The sequence below is a fragment of the Ahaetulla prasina genome, chromosome 2 (genome assembly GCF_028640845.1).
Source record: "Ahaetulla prasina isolate Xishuangbanna chromosome 2, ASM2864084v1, whole genome shotgun sequence".
Taxonomy (NCBI): Eukaryota; Metazoa; Chordata; class Lepidosauria; order Squamata; family Colubridae; genus Ahaetulla; species Ahaetulla prasina.
Genome location: NC_080540.1, coordinates 50,384,699 through 50,402,547, shown reverse-complemented (window position 1 = coordinate 50,402,547; position 17,849 = coordinate 50,384,699). Strand labels below are relative to the sequence as shown.

Genomic DNA, 17,849 nt, shown 5'->3' with positions numbered 1-17,849 from the left:
ATGGAAAAACATTTTCTGCCTGAAGTGATATCCTCCCTTCATCATAACTTTTTTCTAGATATGGTAATTTTTGTGTTGTCTTTTAAAAGATTCTTTGGGCGAATGATTTTTTTTAAAGACAATGCTAAAATTATGGCTTAATAGTGAGTCCATGAGATATAGTAAAGCTTTGATTTATAGGAATTAGAAGATGATCAGGCTGAAAACTGATACATAAGAGTTTTATTGCTCTTATGTTACATATGTAGATGTTACATATGTATGGGACATTTCCCTCATTATATATATATATATATATATATATATATATATATATATGTTTTCTGAGGTTTTCGCGGGTGTTTGTATGTAGGTCTTTGGTTATTCGGGTTTTCTCCCGCGTAAAATTGGAAGTGTCTTGGCGACGTTTCGACGAAGTCTCATTCGTCATCTTCAGGCTTCAGACTAATCTGAGCACAACCAAGCCCCCACCCAAACAGGACACACCCCCAGCCAATCAGAGCACAAAAAAACCCCATCCAATCAGAGCACAGCCAAGCTCCCACCGAATCAGTTCAAACCCCCACTAGCAGTTAAAAAGGAAGAAACAGCTGCAATCACACATTGCTCCCAGAAGCACGAAGCTGAAGCCTGAAGATGACGAATGAGACTTCATCGAAACGTCGCCAAGACACTTCCAATTTTACGTGGGAGAAAACCCGAATAACCAAAGACCTACATACAAACACCTGCGAAAATATTATATATATATATATATATATATATATATAAATATATATATATATATATATATATATATATATATATATTTATATATATATATATATATATATATATAAAATATATATATAAAATAAAGACCCCAGGGTTTAATTCATCTTATTTTCCCTGATCAATGAATTGTTGATTGTTCTTTTCCTGGACTTCACATTTGTTTTGTCCATATAATAATTTTGCTTGGCCTCCTTGTCTATTTCTGTTCGTTTCCCTACTGGAACTAGAAGCTCCACATGGATCTCCTATTCCTATTCTCTGATTAGGAGGAAATTATACTCTTCCATTTCTACATTTTTGTCCTCCTGGATGGAGATTCAATTCTTTGACATAAATTAGGGATGACTCATTTATTTTGAGTTATTCTACTTGTCTTCCTCAAGACAATAGGAAAAGATAGGAAATAGGAATAGGAATAGATAGGATAGGAAATTAATCTCTTATATTTGTCAGTACTCCCTCCTTTCCAAAACTCTCTTCTGCAACTTTCTCTCTAACCCAAATCCACTTCCCTTTCTTCTAAGAATCAGAATTCCTGGGAGGCACTGAAGACAGAACTTGTGTCCAGTTAGGTGATTTGGCCATTACGGTGCTGCAAATACTATTGTCAGGTGAGACAATGAGCATATGTGTCTTCTGCTGCTTCCCATGATCTTCCCATATCTGTATAGCCCTTTCTTAATAGTAGTGACAAAAACTATCAAAGAAGCAGAGCACTTGTAGGACCTCATGACATGGTCCAAATGGTTTTTGAAGTGATTCTGGGTGGCTTCCCATGAGAAAATGGTAGATGTCTGGAATGGAAGGGAGTCAGGAAAAGAGGTGGTGGCTATTACAGACAGCTTAAAATGAAGAGCTGTAGTGATGCAGTGGTTGGAAAGCAGTACTGCAGACTAATTCTGCTGCCTGCCAGCAGTTTGTTCCTCAGCAGCTTCAGGTTGACTTAGCCTTCCATTCTTCCGAGGTTGGTAAAACGAGGACCCAAATTGTTGGGGCAATATGCTGACTCTGGTTTTTTTAAAAAAAACACATGCTGAATATTAATCGGATGAGCTATCCCAGGAGCAAAAGAGAAAGATGAAAGGAACTAACTTTTCATCCAGATAAGAAGCTTGGCAACATGTTTGATAAGAAGAAACATGAGCCTTGAAAACTGTTCTAACAAAGATCACCAAAAGTCATGACGAAGGAAACAGGAATTTCAAATATTCCATTGGCCAGATGTTTGTTTGTTTGTTTGTTTGTTTGTTCAATTTCTATACCGCCCTTCTCCCTAAGGAGTCAGGGCGGTTTACAGCCAACTAAGAACAACAAATACAAAAATTAAAAACAGATTTAAAAGAATAATTTAGATGGGCTGAATATATTAAAATGACATTTCCAGATGACATTTCCAGATGTCATGGAAAAGCTGAAAAAAAATTTTTTTTCAACAGAAGGAACTAATTATTAAGTAATAAAGGTGAGCTAAAAAGAAATTTTGGCACAGTTTTTTCCATTCCTAAGAAAAGAGATGGAGACAGAAAGATGTTCCTTAAAGGCAATCTATCTCAGCCATAAAGGTCTTGCTCCCAATGAGTTTAGACTGAATCTGGCACAAAAAGAGATTCCTTTCGGTGTGCCTTCTGCCCCCATGTTCCAATGGTTAATAGGTATTTCTAAAAACACTGACCAGCAGAGAGTCTAGACTGCAACTTGCAGTATGCTATTTGATACTTCTCTTCAGTGGACCCAATGACAAGCAGTTGTTTGGTTATGATTGTTCAACCACTTGTACATCCATCCAATGGTCCACTTATTGTGGAAGTTTCTACCTAACTGCTAGAAAATTGGTCGATCATTGATGTTATCTGATCCAACCGGATAGCAATTTGGTTCTGGAGCAAAGAACTTGACCCACAGCCAACAGCATTGTAGTAATGTTTGTATAAAGTGTTTACTCTTATGGTTGAAGCATTTTCCTCCTGAGATGAAAAGCATGCAGGTCTCGCTGCCCAACTTCAAATCCAAAATAGCTATAAGTTTCTTCTCCCTAGAAACACAATACTGCATCCAGGAACATAATCCCAATCAAGGCTTAGAGGTATGATTTATTGCAAAAAAGATGCAAGGCAGAATAGCTGTCTACTGCAGGAGACAGAAAGCAAGGCCTAGAAATAAGCCATTTAACAGCCTTAAGTTTTAAATCTGAAGCCTTTTCCTCCCTTCTGGTCAATATACTTTTGACTGCTCATTTCCCCAGCTTCAGACCAGTTCTACCTGTTTTGTGTTAATATAACAGTTCTGTAGTAGCCTAAGAATGGCTGTTTTCTGATGCATTTACAACTATATAGTATATCTAGAGACTATCAGTTTAGGGAAAGCTTATTTAAGCTATTTTCAATTTTGCATTATACATCTTTTGGGAAATGCAGTTAGTTTAATACTGACAGCAATTTTATTTTTAACTTTCTGAAGGACCGCACTTAAACCTGAGACTCGTTGTCTGTATTGGATATAACATTAACTATAGTTTAACATATGTCTGAATCAGAAACAGAATTTCAAATGGAGGTTTAGACAATATTTCAGGCTTTTGGAAAAATCATTGATAATCTAGAAGTAAAAATGAATGTGAATATCATTCTATTATTATTTAACACAAATTAACATCTCTAGAAAACAAAAACAAGAAGAGCTTAGACATTTGTAGCTGCGGTACATTTCTTTAAAGTGAAAGAATGAAAGATCATATTCTTGATCTGATCAAAAGCTTAGGAAATATGTGTGTTCATGGAGGAAAAGGGCCCTGCAGAGAAAAAATCAGTATGTTTAGCCGAGTTGTGTTTATAAACTTACAGTAATATGTGTTCTTGAACTAAATATACTGACATGTCCCACAAAGTTACTATAATAATTATAAGATGGGGTAAATATATTAGCTGTCTCTGTTGCACGTAGTGATGCAGTGGCTCAGTGGCTAAGATGCTGAGCTTGTCAATCAAAAGTTCGCAGTTCAGCAGTTCGAATCCCTAGTGCCGTGTAACGGAGTTAGCTCCCGTTACTTTTCCCAGCTTCTGCCAACCTAGCGGTTTGAAAGCACGTAAAATATGCAAGTAGAAAAATAGAAACCACCTTTGGTGGGAAGGTAACAGCATTCCGTGCGCCTTTGGTATTTAGTCATGCCGGCCACATGACGACGGAGATGTCTTCAGACAGTGCTGGCTCTTCAGAGATGAGCACCGCCCCCTAGAGTCGGGAACGACTAGCACATATGTGCGAGGGGAACACCTTTACCTTTATTTCATGTAGATATTCTTGCTAACTTGCAGAATTTTTTTCTATGCCTACAAAGATCAGAATTGTGCAAGCCATGATATTCCCTATGATCCTCTATAGAAGAAAGATAAGAAGGGCATTGATGTCTTTAAATGATAATTGTTTTCTAGTACTTGAGGGGCTGTCACTAAGAAGAGGGGTTGGCTTATTCTCTAAGGCACCAGACAGCAGGACAAGAAATAATGGGTGGAAGTTTGTTAAAGAGATATCCAATCTAGAAGTAAGGAGATTTTTTTCTGATAGGAGAACAAATAATCAATGGAATAGCTTGCTTCCTGTGGTTGTGATTGCTACATCACCAGAGATTTTCAAAAACAGACTGGACAATTATTTGACTGGGATGGTATATGGCATCTGTCCTGAGCAGGGGCTGGTCTAGAACAGGGCTCTCCAACCTTGTCAACTTTAAGACTTGTGGACTTCAACTCCCAGAACAAAACTGGCTGGGGAATTCTGGGAGTTGAAGTTCTCCAGGCTTAAAGTTGCCAAGGTTGAAGACCCTGGTCTAGAAGACTTCCAAGGTTTCTTCCAGCTTTATGATTTTATGATTCCTGAGTACACCATGGACAGCCAAGAAAAAAACCTGATAGGTCACTGAACAAATGACCAGGCTGAAATTATCCTATGCCAGACACATTATGCAAACATCTAGCTTTCTGGAAAAAGCTCTGATGCTGGGAAATTGGAAGGAAATAGAAGACAACAAACCAGCAAAAAGGTGATGGATTCAATTATAGTGGCTACGAGTATACATCTTGAAAGAAAGGGTTGTAGATAGATCCCTTTCTTTCAAGCTTTGCTGGCTGAGGAATTCTGGGAGTTGAAGTCCACAAGTCTTAAAGTTGCCAAGGTTGGAGACCCCTGCTTTATAGTCAGTTAATCCTTTTTTTAAACTTCAAATTCCTAATTGGAAGATTATGATAGGATGGAAATTACTGTGATTAATGTCTGCAATATCCAGATTCAGGGTGAAATTTCTGATAAACCAAAATAAATCTGAAGGGGTACTTTTGATAAGTAATTACACACACATTTACATGCACTAAGGTTTAAATTTCTAGTTTTATCACTTCATAATTACTTTGCAATTATTTTACACTTTTAAAATAATGTACATTAATTTTAATTCATAAATTTTTGTGGTCATTCCATGGTAGGTTCAAATACTAAGAGATAAAACATATAAGGGTCACTGAATAATATTTAAGTTATATTTAGTTTAAAATTTCAAATATCCCAAAACACAGCTCTATGCTCTATGTTCTATGCTCAACCACAGCTATTCCAAAAATCACCAATATTTCTACATTTTAGAAATATAGGTGAATAAGTGACACACCTCTGTATCGTTTTCCACTTCAGGTGACTTAGACAGCTGTTTAAAAGCAAATATTAAAACAGAAAACTTTACATTTAAATGCATGGTTAAGGCACACAAGTGAAGATAAATAACATTAAACAATAACAACAGTACGGTGCTGATATGACTAATGTACATAAAAAATTAAAACATACAAGGTATAAGTAGTTATGTCCCTCATTTGAATGATACTCTATCATGAAAATCCATATGTAATCACAAAATAGTTTGGAAAAATACTGTATAGATTGAGACAACTTTCAAACACTGCCCAGTGAATAAATGAATGTGCCCAAAGACCTCATATTAAAGTAATTTAGAAAGAAAGTTTTTAGAGGGGAAGAACTAACCACAAATTATATTTTTTTCCAATGGTGAACATCCTCCAGTAATTAAGTGAATCTAATTGGATACAACGCACAGGATGTGAATAAAAAAATAGTTTTATTGCCAATTAGTTAAATTTTGAAATAATTTCTAACTAAATTTGTTTTATGCCCTTTGGCTAAATCATAATCAGTATTTAAATAAATGGAATTTTATGCCTGTAAACCACATAGAATCTAGGAAGAGGGAAATATATGAGTAAAATTACTAAATATTAAACATGATAAACTTGTTTAGACTATCAGTATCATACATATTATATAATAATCTACATTATTATGTAAATTTTACAGGCACACAGAGTCATCAAATAGTCAGATGGATTTTATTTATTTAACTGTTAGATTTATACCCTGTTTTTCCTGTAGGACTTGATGGGAGCCTATTTTACATTCTTTTCCTCCCAGTATCCACCATAATAATAACCATCTGAAATAAAATGGGCGAGAGAGAATGACTAACCCAAAATCATCCCAGTGAAATTTCTCTAGCTGAAAATGAGTTTGATCTACCAAATTCTAGTTCAACATCTTATCAGTATCATACCTATTATATAATAATCTACATTATTATGTACATTTTACAGACACACAGTTTGCTTGGTGACTATTCGAAGTTACAATGGCACTGAAAAAAGTGACTTAGGACTGCTTTTCACACTTATGATGGTTGTTGCATCCCCTGGTCATGTGCTCAGATTCAGGTGCTTGGCAACTGGCATGTATTTATGATGGCTGCAGTGTATGGCAGTCATGTGGTCACCTTTTGAAAACTTCTGATAAGCAAGTCAATGGGGAAGCCAGATTCACTTAACAACTGTGTTACTAACTTAACAACTATTGTAATTCACTTAACAAGGGGTTAGAATGCAGTACTGCAGGCTACTTCTGCTGACTGCCAGCTAACTGCAATTTGGCAGTTCGAATCTCACCAGGCTGAGGGCTGACTCAGCCTTCAATCCTTCTGAGGTCGGTAAAATGAGGACCCAAATTGTTGGGGTCAATATGCTGATTCTGTAAACCACTTAGGGCTGTAAAGCACTGTGAAGTGGTATATAAGTCTAAGTGCTATCGCTATTATAAAATGGGGCAAAACTCACTTAACTGTCTTGGTTAGCAACAGAAACATTGGGCTCAATTGTGGTTGTAAGTCAAGAACTAATTGTACCACACTAGCTCTCCATATTATTTTATTTATTTATTTATTTATTTATTTATTTATTTATTTATTTATTTATTTGTCACAACAGTATATATAAACATAAGCATGAAATAACTATACGATATATAAGCATAAGTATGTAATAACTATATTAATTGGATATAATGAAAGGAAACATTAGGACAGGAATGGTAGGCATGCTTGTGCTCTTATGCACGCCCCTTATAGACCGCTTAGGAATGGGGTGAGGTCAATAGTAGACAGTTTTTGGTTAAAGCTTTGGGGATTTTGGGAAGAGACCACAGAATCTGGTAGTGTATTCCAAGTATTAACAACTCTGTTACTGAAGTCATATTTTCTGCAATCAAGATTGGAGCGGTTAACATTAAGCTTAAATCTAATGTGTGCTCGTGTATTGTTGCAATTGAAGCTGAAGTAGTCTTTGACAGGAAGGACATTGCAATAGATGATTCTATGAGTTAAACTCAGGTCATGTCGAAGGCGGCGGAGTTCTAAGTTTTCTAAACCCAGGATTTTAAGTCTGGTGGCATAAGGTATTTTGTTGTAATCAGATGAGTAGAAAACTCTTCTTGTAAAATATTTCTGGACACGTTCAATTGTATTAATGTCTAAAATGAGGTATTATTAAATAACATAGCTGCAGCCATTTTTGTAGCTAATGAAGGCCTTGTAAATCATTTCAGAGCAATGTTTGTCTTACAGTCTCATAGCAATCTCAACGAAACAAGACACCCCTGTGTTGTTATGCAGAAATTTATCATTAATTACAATTTTCAGGGACAAATGCTTCAACGTGGTCTCCCAACTATACAAGTAATTCACAGTAACATAGTTCCCATAACAGCTGGGAAACAATCCAATGAATGTCTGACAGACTTCTGCTAATTATGTGATATATACTTTTAAGTAGAAGATGACAGACTGTGTTTAAAACATGTTATCGTAGAGAGACAAGACATGCTGGACAAGAATGAGGGGGATCTGAAAGTGAATTTAAAAATGACAGGCTGCAAGAATGATATGGGGGAAAACCATACACTGGATATACAAAGGAAAGCAGCTGATATCTTAGGAATTAAAAGGGATATATAAATAACAAACAAAAAATGACCTGTATTTCTTTTCTATATTGGATTTGGAAAATAAACTGATTAAAGATTTGAAGATATGTTTTGAGAAGGGACAAGGAACAAATGAAAATAAATCAAATTCTTAAGCATTATTCGAAGACTTTAAAGATCAAGATTATTAAAAGCAAAAGGAAGGAATCTAAATTTGGTTTATTTGATCAAGTTTAAATAGATATGTTGTTAATTCTGGTAATCTTCAATGGATTTTTTGTTGATCAGGACTGAAAGAAGGAGACTTTTAAAAATATGTGTATGGATAAGAGATGAGAGATGAGAAGAAGAGATTATTTGCTGTATTTTAAGAAAAGGTTATAAGTTACTAAAATGGTTTACATTTCTGTTCTATTTTTTTCTGCACTATTTTTTCTTTATTTACTTTTAGTTTGTATTAGTTTTTATCTTTCTAACTGTAATGTTTAATAAAATTACTATGGAAAGACTACAGATCCAGGGCTGAATACTCCCGAACTTGGGGTTTGCTTTAGGATTTTGTGTTTTGTGACATTTTTGTAACTGCAGCTGAACAGAACCAATGCATCTATTTTGTATAGATTTAGATTTGTGGATTTAGTGGCAGGGGAGAAAGGAGATTCTTTCCCAATGTTTATAAATACATATTTTTAAAAATGTACTTTTCAGAAACTCTGTACGATGATTCCCATCTTCATTGTTTCTGTGCTGCTGCTTACCAAGAGTTCTTTTTATTTAAAAAAAATGAGGATCTATTATGGTTAAAACATACTGACAGCAAAACCTCTAAAGATTAAATTAAATAACCACGCTGCTAAGTTGCCTTCAGAACTGACTTACATGAAAAAATTCAGTGCAAAAACTATTTAGAAAGGCAGATTGCACACATCCTGACATAAGCTCCACCAAATATGGAAGAATATTTGTTTGTTTGTTTGTTTACTTATTTATTATTCCCTTTCTTTCAATTTAGTATTCAGTATACCTAAGAATTAAATTAGAAAGTACACAGTAATTTTTAAAATGCATAAATAAAAAATTCAACTTAAAATTAATTTGCAAATAAAAGTCTGATAAAAAGATCTTTGCAGCTCTTTTAACGCTGAGAGAATAAATAAAAAATATCATCGTATTCTTTATTACATTCAGAATGACAAATATAAAAATAACTATTAGATGAATCCCTCCCACTCACCATTTTATTAATCCGTTCTTTGCTGTATCTTTTTACATAAAATTTCTTCTTTACTTGTAACTATGTATTCCCAAATTAACTTTAACTTTGTCTTTATTATGTGCTCCTTAACTAACGGTTCATATTACTCTTAACCTTGAAGTTCTTAAAGCTCTCTGAGCTGGGTAGTTTTCTTGCAGACATTTACTAGCTACCAAACTAGCTAACATCATCAATACAGTGAAATGTAATGAAAGGATAAAGTGTAATGCAATATCTGCAAGCTCAGAGAGCATCAAGGACCCACACTTCAACCCTGAGCTACAAATATTCTCTTTTATTAGTACTCTTAACTTTGTATTTCTGAACAAAACTAAATATGCTGAATTGCCTAAACGTGATTTAGTTCATCCCAGGTAGCCTTTCTCACTCCTTCCAGTCAATTAAGATAGGAGTAGAAAACAATTCCCAATGGTTCAGCCATTCTGATTCAGAATGGCTGAGTAGCCAGAATGGCCAAGGCACAATGGTTAGAATGCAGTATTGCAGGCTGTTTCTGTCCACTGCCAGGAGTTTGACCTGACCGGCTACAGGTTGACTCAGCCTTTCATCCTTCTAAGTTTGATAAAATGAGGACCCAGGTTGTTGGGGGCAAACCACTTAGAGAGTGGTAAGAAGCACCATGAAGGATTATATAAATCTAAGTGCTATTGCTTAGCGCTAATAAGAAATTCTGGGAATTCAACAACATCTCAGACACATCATCATCTCAATTTAGAAGACCATCGGAGTACTCATTATTGAACAAAAGGCAACCTGAATGTATTTTGTTGACTCTGTCTTCATCACATTTTCAGATAAAAATAAGTTCTTTTACAAAGGTAGTAGTATCAGGTTTAAATTTATACATATAAAATTAATATATGTATAAAGCTTCCCCATTATATATATATATTAGTCATTTCAGTTGTTTAATATAGGGTTTAGGCCCTACTATTTGTTGAAAGACTCTTGGCCCAATAACAGAATTCACAGATACATATATAGACGAGAGGCCTTTAGGAAAGGCCACTGTTCCATATTAGCAAATGATCAAAAAAATGACAAAGAAAGCATCCCAATTAAAATATAAACTATAAGTATGGACTGATTTTCTAAAATACAGAGTTTTAAATGAGGTGGGGTTTTTACGCCATTCCCTCTGCAGTTGTATGAGAAAGAGAAATGTAATTTTAAATACTTATTTAAATACAGGTACAAATATCCCCCAATTAATGGAACAACCTTCATCCAGAGATCATGCTGGAACTAACTTTGACATCCTTTCAAAAAGCTGCCAACAGTTATACTATAGAGTTTTTGACAGATGATATTGCTCAAGGTGGGTTGACACCAGTAGTGGGTTCCACTTACCTTGGCTACTGGTTTGGAATTGGGAGCATGCGTGCGCTCACCTCGCTCCTGCATGGCACTTCTGTGCATGCGCAGAGCGTCTGTGATGACGTCAGGGCGGGTGGGTGGAGCCTCCTGCCACTGTCACTACCGGTTTGCCCAAACTGGGGCAAACAGTAGAAACCCACCACTGTTTGACACCCTTGTATTGTAATGTTTACTGCAGTTTAATTTTTTATGTTGAGTTTGCATTGTGGTTTTCAACTTTTTGCAATATTCATACAAAGATTTTCCATTCTGCAAGAGCAAAATGTGAAATGCTGACCATCAATTTAATAGTATAAGTTATTAAACATACAGCTTGTGAAGCTATGGTACAAATTTGCTTTAAAATAAGGATTCTCCAATCTTGTGGAACTGTGATCCTTAAAATGATACATGGCCTTGTATGAGAAGACCCCAGAAGTAACACAAATGCTTTCACTGGGGTTAGGTCTATGCTAGGAAACAAAGCATCACATTCCTTCTAATAAATAATATTAATCTATGATCACTAATTCTCTATTTTTGTCAGTGGTGGGATTCAGCCAGTTCGCACCTATTCGGGAGAACCGGTTGTTAACTTTCTAAGCAATTCGGAGAACCAGTTGTTGGAAATCTTACCCCCCCCCCCACTTTACAGGGCTAATCCTATAAGGAAGGCAGGAAGGAAACATTCTGGTGGTGTTTCTAGCCTAATCTTTACTGCCCTACAGAAACTGCCTTTCTGCTTAACCCTTATTACATTGTAACAGCTAAGGCGAAGCGCCCATCAACGTGAGTGACGTTGAATTGGCCACGCCCACACGGTCACATGACCACCAAGTCACGCCTATCCAGCCGGTCATTAGGGCAGAGAACCGGTTGTTAAATTATTTAAATCCCACCACTGATTTTTGTGGTTTCGCAACTGTCCTTGGGCAAAATAAAGAGGAAAGACCTGAGTATTTGTGGATTACCTCTTGCTTTGTCAATCCCATTAGCTTTTAAACAAAACTAGAACAGTCTCCAAATTTCCTCCAGGGGTTTCTCAATTCATAGTCTGAGAACTACTAAAATATGTGGATTGGGAAATGTTTAAAAATTCATTCTCTCTAAATCTGCCTCAAACTATTATAATATCTCACCTTCAATTCTCAGGGGCCGGTTTAGCTCACGCTGGTAAAGCCTGTTATTAAGGCTTATTAAGAACACAGTAGCCTGCAATTACTGCAGGTTCGAGCCCGGCCCAAGGGTGACTCAGCCTTCCATCCTTTATAAGGTAGGTAAAATGAGGACCCAGATTGTTGGGGGGGCAATAAGTTGATTTTGTAAAAATATACAAATAGAATGAGACTATTGCCTTATACACTGTAAGCTGCCCTGAGTCTTCGGAGAAGGGCGGGGTATAAATGTAAACAAAAAAAAATAAAAATCCGTGTGCCAATGCATATGTTCTATTGGGACCTGGCTGTACAAATACAAGGTAATCACAAGCCTGATTCATTCTTCTTTAATTTAGGGTGACCTTTAAAATGAGAACAGTATATTCTTAAAGCAGCGCAATTTGAATAGCACACCTGGAGTTATTCTCATGCCCACTTTGTGGCTCTGGCCAGCTTCCTTAAAGTATTGGTACCCAGCAAGGTTACAACTTATCTAGGGCTTATCTAACTTTTTATTCTGAGTCATCCTGTTACTAATATCTCTGTATTGCCTTTCTGCCTCCATATTGTATGGTGGCGTATAATAACTATACAGTTAAAAACAAGTAAAGCAGGGGTGTCAAACTCAAGGCCCGCAGGCTGAATCCGGTCTGCAGGGTGCTTAAATCTGGCCTGTGGGGCCAGCCTGGAAAAAGCAAAGGACCGGCCCGCGGTGCCCCATTTTCTGCCTGGATGTTCTCCTGCAGCACTTTGCGGGCCAAAACGGGTGTGCCCCCCCATACTCCATTTTGGCTGGCAAAGCCTGCAGGAGGCTGTCCAGGCAGAAATGGGGTGTGGGGGCACCCCATTTTGACCAACAAATTGCTGTGGGAAGTGTCCGCTACATTTCCCCTCTCCCCCCGGCTGGCCCGCAGAGAACTACAACACTGATCCGGCCCTCTAAGAAATCCAGTTTGACACCCCTGAAGTCAAGTTTAAAAGTCAAGTTAAAAGAGATGAATTACATCTTTTCTTACAATTCATTAGAGAGGCAGCACCTAAGGTATGTAGGCCTTAAGCAATTTACGCCTAAAACCGGTTGCTTCATTTGAGACTGGAAAAAAACCGGGCAGTCTTTCAGCATTGGTGAATACTACTGTGCCCTGCTTTGCAAACTTTGGTTGTTTTGTTTTTTTTATTAAATACACATGTTAAGACTCAGTGTACCTGTCAGAAACAGAGAAAAATATACAAAGAAACTCTTCGTCTCAGTCTGATGTGCATTTCTTTTTCTTTTACACTCATTTGGGGAGCAAGGAATAAAAAGCTTCCCTACGTGAAAGAACTGCAGTCAAAACAAAGAGTTTTCTTTGTTACCATAATTTATTCTGGCAGGACTGTCTTCTAGAGGTACAAGGAGACAATAGTTTATAGGCAAACAGTTAACAGGGAAACTTTATTTGTCTGCAGAGGATGATAGCAGACAAGGCTAATAACCAGTGGTGGGATTCAGCCAGTTCACACCACTTCAGAAGAACCGGTTGTTAACTTTCTGAGCAGTTTGGCAAACTGGTTGTTGGAAGAAATCATTAGGGCAGAGAACCGGTTGTTAAATTACTTGAATCCCACCATTGCTAATAACATCTATGCTGCAATCCACTGTTTCCAGGAAAAATCAATCTGGGTATATTTTACCCTAAAATATTTCTCTTAAAAAATTTCCTCCTGCTTCCTAATGATTTTTACTTAATACAACTATAACTGACATGGATGCAGGGGTTGTTTTTTTGGGTGTGGGGGTGGGGGGAAATCCGTCTGATAAGTAGGTTTTCGCATATGCACTAAAGCAGGGGTCCCCAACCTTTCGGACCTCAGGGACCACTAAATTCTTAATTTTAAATCTCGTGGGCCACTAATACGCTTAATGACCAACTGGGTGGGTGTGGCTAGGTGGGCATGTGACTGGTGGGCATGACCAACTTGATGTCGCTCACGTCGAGGGGTGCCTCGCCAGCCTCTACTCGCCCCTCCCCTCCTACCCACTCCTCTCCTCCCTGCCCAGGCTCCTTAGGCCCCAACAGGAAGCAGTTGTTGGAGCTAAGCAGCCACCATGAGAAAGAGTTGGCAAAACAGCTGGCTTAGTTCAAATTAGATCTGATCGAGAAGGAGGCTCAGCAGAAACACCTCACTGAGGACTAGGAGCATAGGCTTTCCAATCAGAGGAAGACCTGCAGGAGTGCAAGGCCAGGTACCGGCGCCTGGAGGCTCAGCAGGCTGAGATGGTCAGCCAGTTCCCGGCCATGATGCAGTCCCACTGGAATAAGGTCCTCCGGCTCTTCACCACCAGCAGCACTTCCCTCCAGCCTTTGCCCAAAGCCGCACACCAGAACGCTGAAGCAGACCCCAAGTTGGAATTTCTTCCCCCCTGACCCACACAAAAAGACCCCAAAGGGGGAGACTCTCTACAGCAACACAAACATTCATTGCACGTATCCGGTCCAGGGGCCATAGTTTCAGGACCCCTGATTTAGTGCATTATAAAAAATGCAAATAATTTTTCTGGGGACCACCAAAATTTTCTCGCGGACCACCAATTGGTGATCACTGCACTAAAGGGATATTGAAGCTTTGGGCCCAGCTTTTTCTATGCTTCTTTAGATGTTACTAGCATTTTATTTTTTAATTTTTTTAAAAAAAGAATTAACATCCACTCAGACGCAGTATCTGCCAGTGCAGTCTGGGATACTGACAGCCACAGTCTGGACTGAACAGTAAACAGCTCCACCACATTCTATTGGCAATCACTGCTGAAGGTCACACATCAGCAGAGAGCCTAAATTCCAGGAAGAAGAAAAAAAAAGCTGGCTGTTATGTAACTGCTGCCTGAACGCTGGCAGATGTCCAACAGAGCAGTTCACTGCAATGTAGGAGGGAGGGAGGGAAGGAAAGCAAAGTAGGACATCTCTCAGTTTCTTCAGCATCGTTAGGGTGCCCCCTTCTGGCAAAGTTTAAGATTAAGCGTTATGATGAACTAGTGTGTGATGAATACCACTTTTATAAATAAGGTCTTTCTAAATAAATAAAAAAAAAAAGGCTACCTGGGATAAATGCATGAGCAGGGTAATGATGACACTATAATAGTGGTGGTCTTGATGTGATGTGCCTGACACTGCAGCTACGCAATCTAGTTAGAGACCACAATAATATTGAACATAGGAAGTTTTTTAAAAATCCGTATAGGATTAAAAGACCGGTTATGAAGAAGAGAAAGGTTTGGCTAATACCGTGTTTCCCCGAAAATAATACCCTGTCTTATATTTTTTTGAGTCCCAAAATAAGCGCTTGGCCTTATTTTCAGGGAGGTCTTATTATTTTGGGGCGTGTGGGGAAAGACGGGGCTCCTCTTGCCGTCTTACCAGATTTCCAGCTCTGTTTCCCTAACCCTAACCAGAGGAAATGGTGGGGACTGGCTGCGCATGCATTTAAATATTTTCAGGGAGGGCTTATTTTAGCACATGTGCTCAAAAGCCCAATTGGGCTTATGATCCGGGGAAGTCTTATTTTTGGGGAAACAGGGTAAGTCTTCCTTTTCTCTTTCTGAAAAAGCTATATATTTCTTATTTGGAAGAACAAGAAATTTCCAAACATGCTTTACTAAGTAAGTTGGTGTGAGAGACTGAGAGAGACAGTATCTTATTTAATACTTTTTTGGTATTTAAGAATACTTGAAACATTCAGATGATTAAAACAACTACTTTTTCAGGAGCTGTGTTTGAGAAGTACTGTATTATAAATCTTGACCAGTTCTAAGAATGAAATTAAATATTTCTGCCCTGATTTTTAAAAAAAAAAAAGAGTTATTGTGTTTTAGTTTTTCATTTTCTCTCACACACCAGTTTGGTTTAATAATAAATTTATCCAGAGCATTTCAGTATGCACTTTACTTTTAAAATGCCATTTTTAACAAAATAGGCCACTTTATCTCTAATTCCTCTTGAAGAAACACAACTTTTGTAGAAACATGCATCACAATCACAAGCATGTTTTTCCTCTGGAAGAACTGTAATTTTCTTATTCTTCTCCTCAATAGTAGAAGCTCACTGGATACACAATATGAGTTTTAAAAAGGCATTTCTTTCTTTGTGCCATGTGTTTGTAAATTGGCTGGTGGAAAAAGAAAACACTGTGCTTCCTCAGAAAAGTTTCAGGGAATGCAAACTCCTGCCAGAAGACACTTTTAATAAACAGATAGTGTTCATTTCCTAGATTTATAAACACACCTGCTGCTAGCATGGAATCCTTCCACTGAAATCAGTCAACAAAGTTTTCACTGGAAATCGAGGGCTAAATTCTAAACTGGGCTTGATCTCAATCCTGATTTAATGCAAAGCTAGTGAGACTGTGTGAAAACCATTTCATTTGACAGAAAATTTAAGTAAAAACAAGGAGCCTAAATTCCACGTATATGTTCACGGGTTCAGAATATAGTTGGCTACTCAACACCCTGAAGCTAAACAAGTTTGGTTTAAATTACTCTGGAGACAATAAAACAACTTTAAAAGAGAATTAGTTTTAATTGACAAAATTCAGTAAAATAAAACAAAGTACTGAGGTACTTGACCAACTAATTTATGCTTTTTCCCACAATATTTATAAAAGCAAAAAACCAAAAATCTCTCATACTAATTTCTTCATGGAACAGCATCTGATCATATGTTAATGATGCTTATAAACTATGAGTGGAATTTTGATGGTAGAAAATTCAGCAGAGCAAAGACAAAGCTAACTTGACTTAATCAATGGGCCATGTATGGAGAACATGTAAACCACTTGCTTCTATTTCTCTGTGTTAGAAAGTACATACTCCCTAGTGTAGATAGCCTGACTGCAAAGAAAGTATACATATTCCCATGTATGTCTTGGGATCATATGTTCAGTTGGAAGAAAAAAACTATAGATTATAATTATCAGCAGACTTTTAACTGCTGATTTATAAACATTAAACTGCCTAAAAAAATTAACCAGGCAAGCTACACAAAACAGCTATTTAATTCTAGGTGCCATCTTTTTTTTCAATTATACAGAGTGGCAAATTCGAGATTCAAGATTTGATTGCCTCATCTTTGCACATTAACAATTCTAAGTTCAATGAATTCTTAAACAACAGAATGTGAAATGTTTAAACTTCTTCATTTATATTGCATTGGAGAGTTATCCATTCAGTGTTCTACCTTTTGAAGGAACACAACATGACTGAATCCAAAAATATGTTCAGACAATACTCTTAAAGGAAAACAAAATACACAATTAAAATTAACTAGTTCACGGCATGACAAGTTACACTCCACTACACCACTAGCACAAATGTGAGAACACAATACATAAACACTGACAAGACAGCACGACATACTACATGGCTACTGACTTCAGGATACCACCAGAGAAGACTAAAGAAACAATAAAGTAAGAAATTTAAAACCTCAGCATTATCCAAGTCACCAAGTGCAATCAGCTAAAAAGAAAAACAAGAGGGAGACAAAAAGAAATTGGAAATAAATATTAATGAAAGAGAAATGGCAAATAACCAGTCATTATAGACACTGAGAATCATAATTTCCAGTCTTTCAACCCAGTTGTTTTGTAAGATTGTTGATTTTTTTTTAAAAACCTCATCCTCTCTCCTGTATACAACACTAAATATAAATATATTTGACATACTAGCCTATGTTAGCACAACATATGATCCTTCATCAGATATGAATAACCTAACAGTGTCTTGAAAAATATGGCTGTACACCCCTGTATTATTAAGCATTAATAGTCATTGTTGTTTCATATAACCTTTTTTTAAGCATGTAAACTTTTCAGTGTGACAATTATCTGATTATAATATACTATTTTACTATAGTTAATCTACAAACTATCAAGTGGCTACAGGTTACAGAATAGACCTCAATTTATAACAGTACTGAGTGAAAAAAGTGACTTGTGACTGTTTT

The 17,849-nt window shown here is 37.0% G+C and overlaps 1 protein-coding gene across 1 annotated transcript in view; it reads right to left on the bottom strand.

Moving 5' to 3' along the window:
* Window positions 1-17,849, bottom strand: part of ITPR1 (inositol 1,4,5-trisphosphate receptor type 1) — a 309,457-nt gene that overhangs the window by 93,724 nt on the left and 197,884 nt on the right. The gene's annotated exons all lie outside the window — the stretch shown is intronic.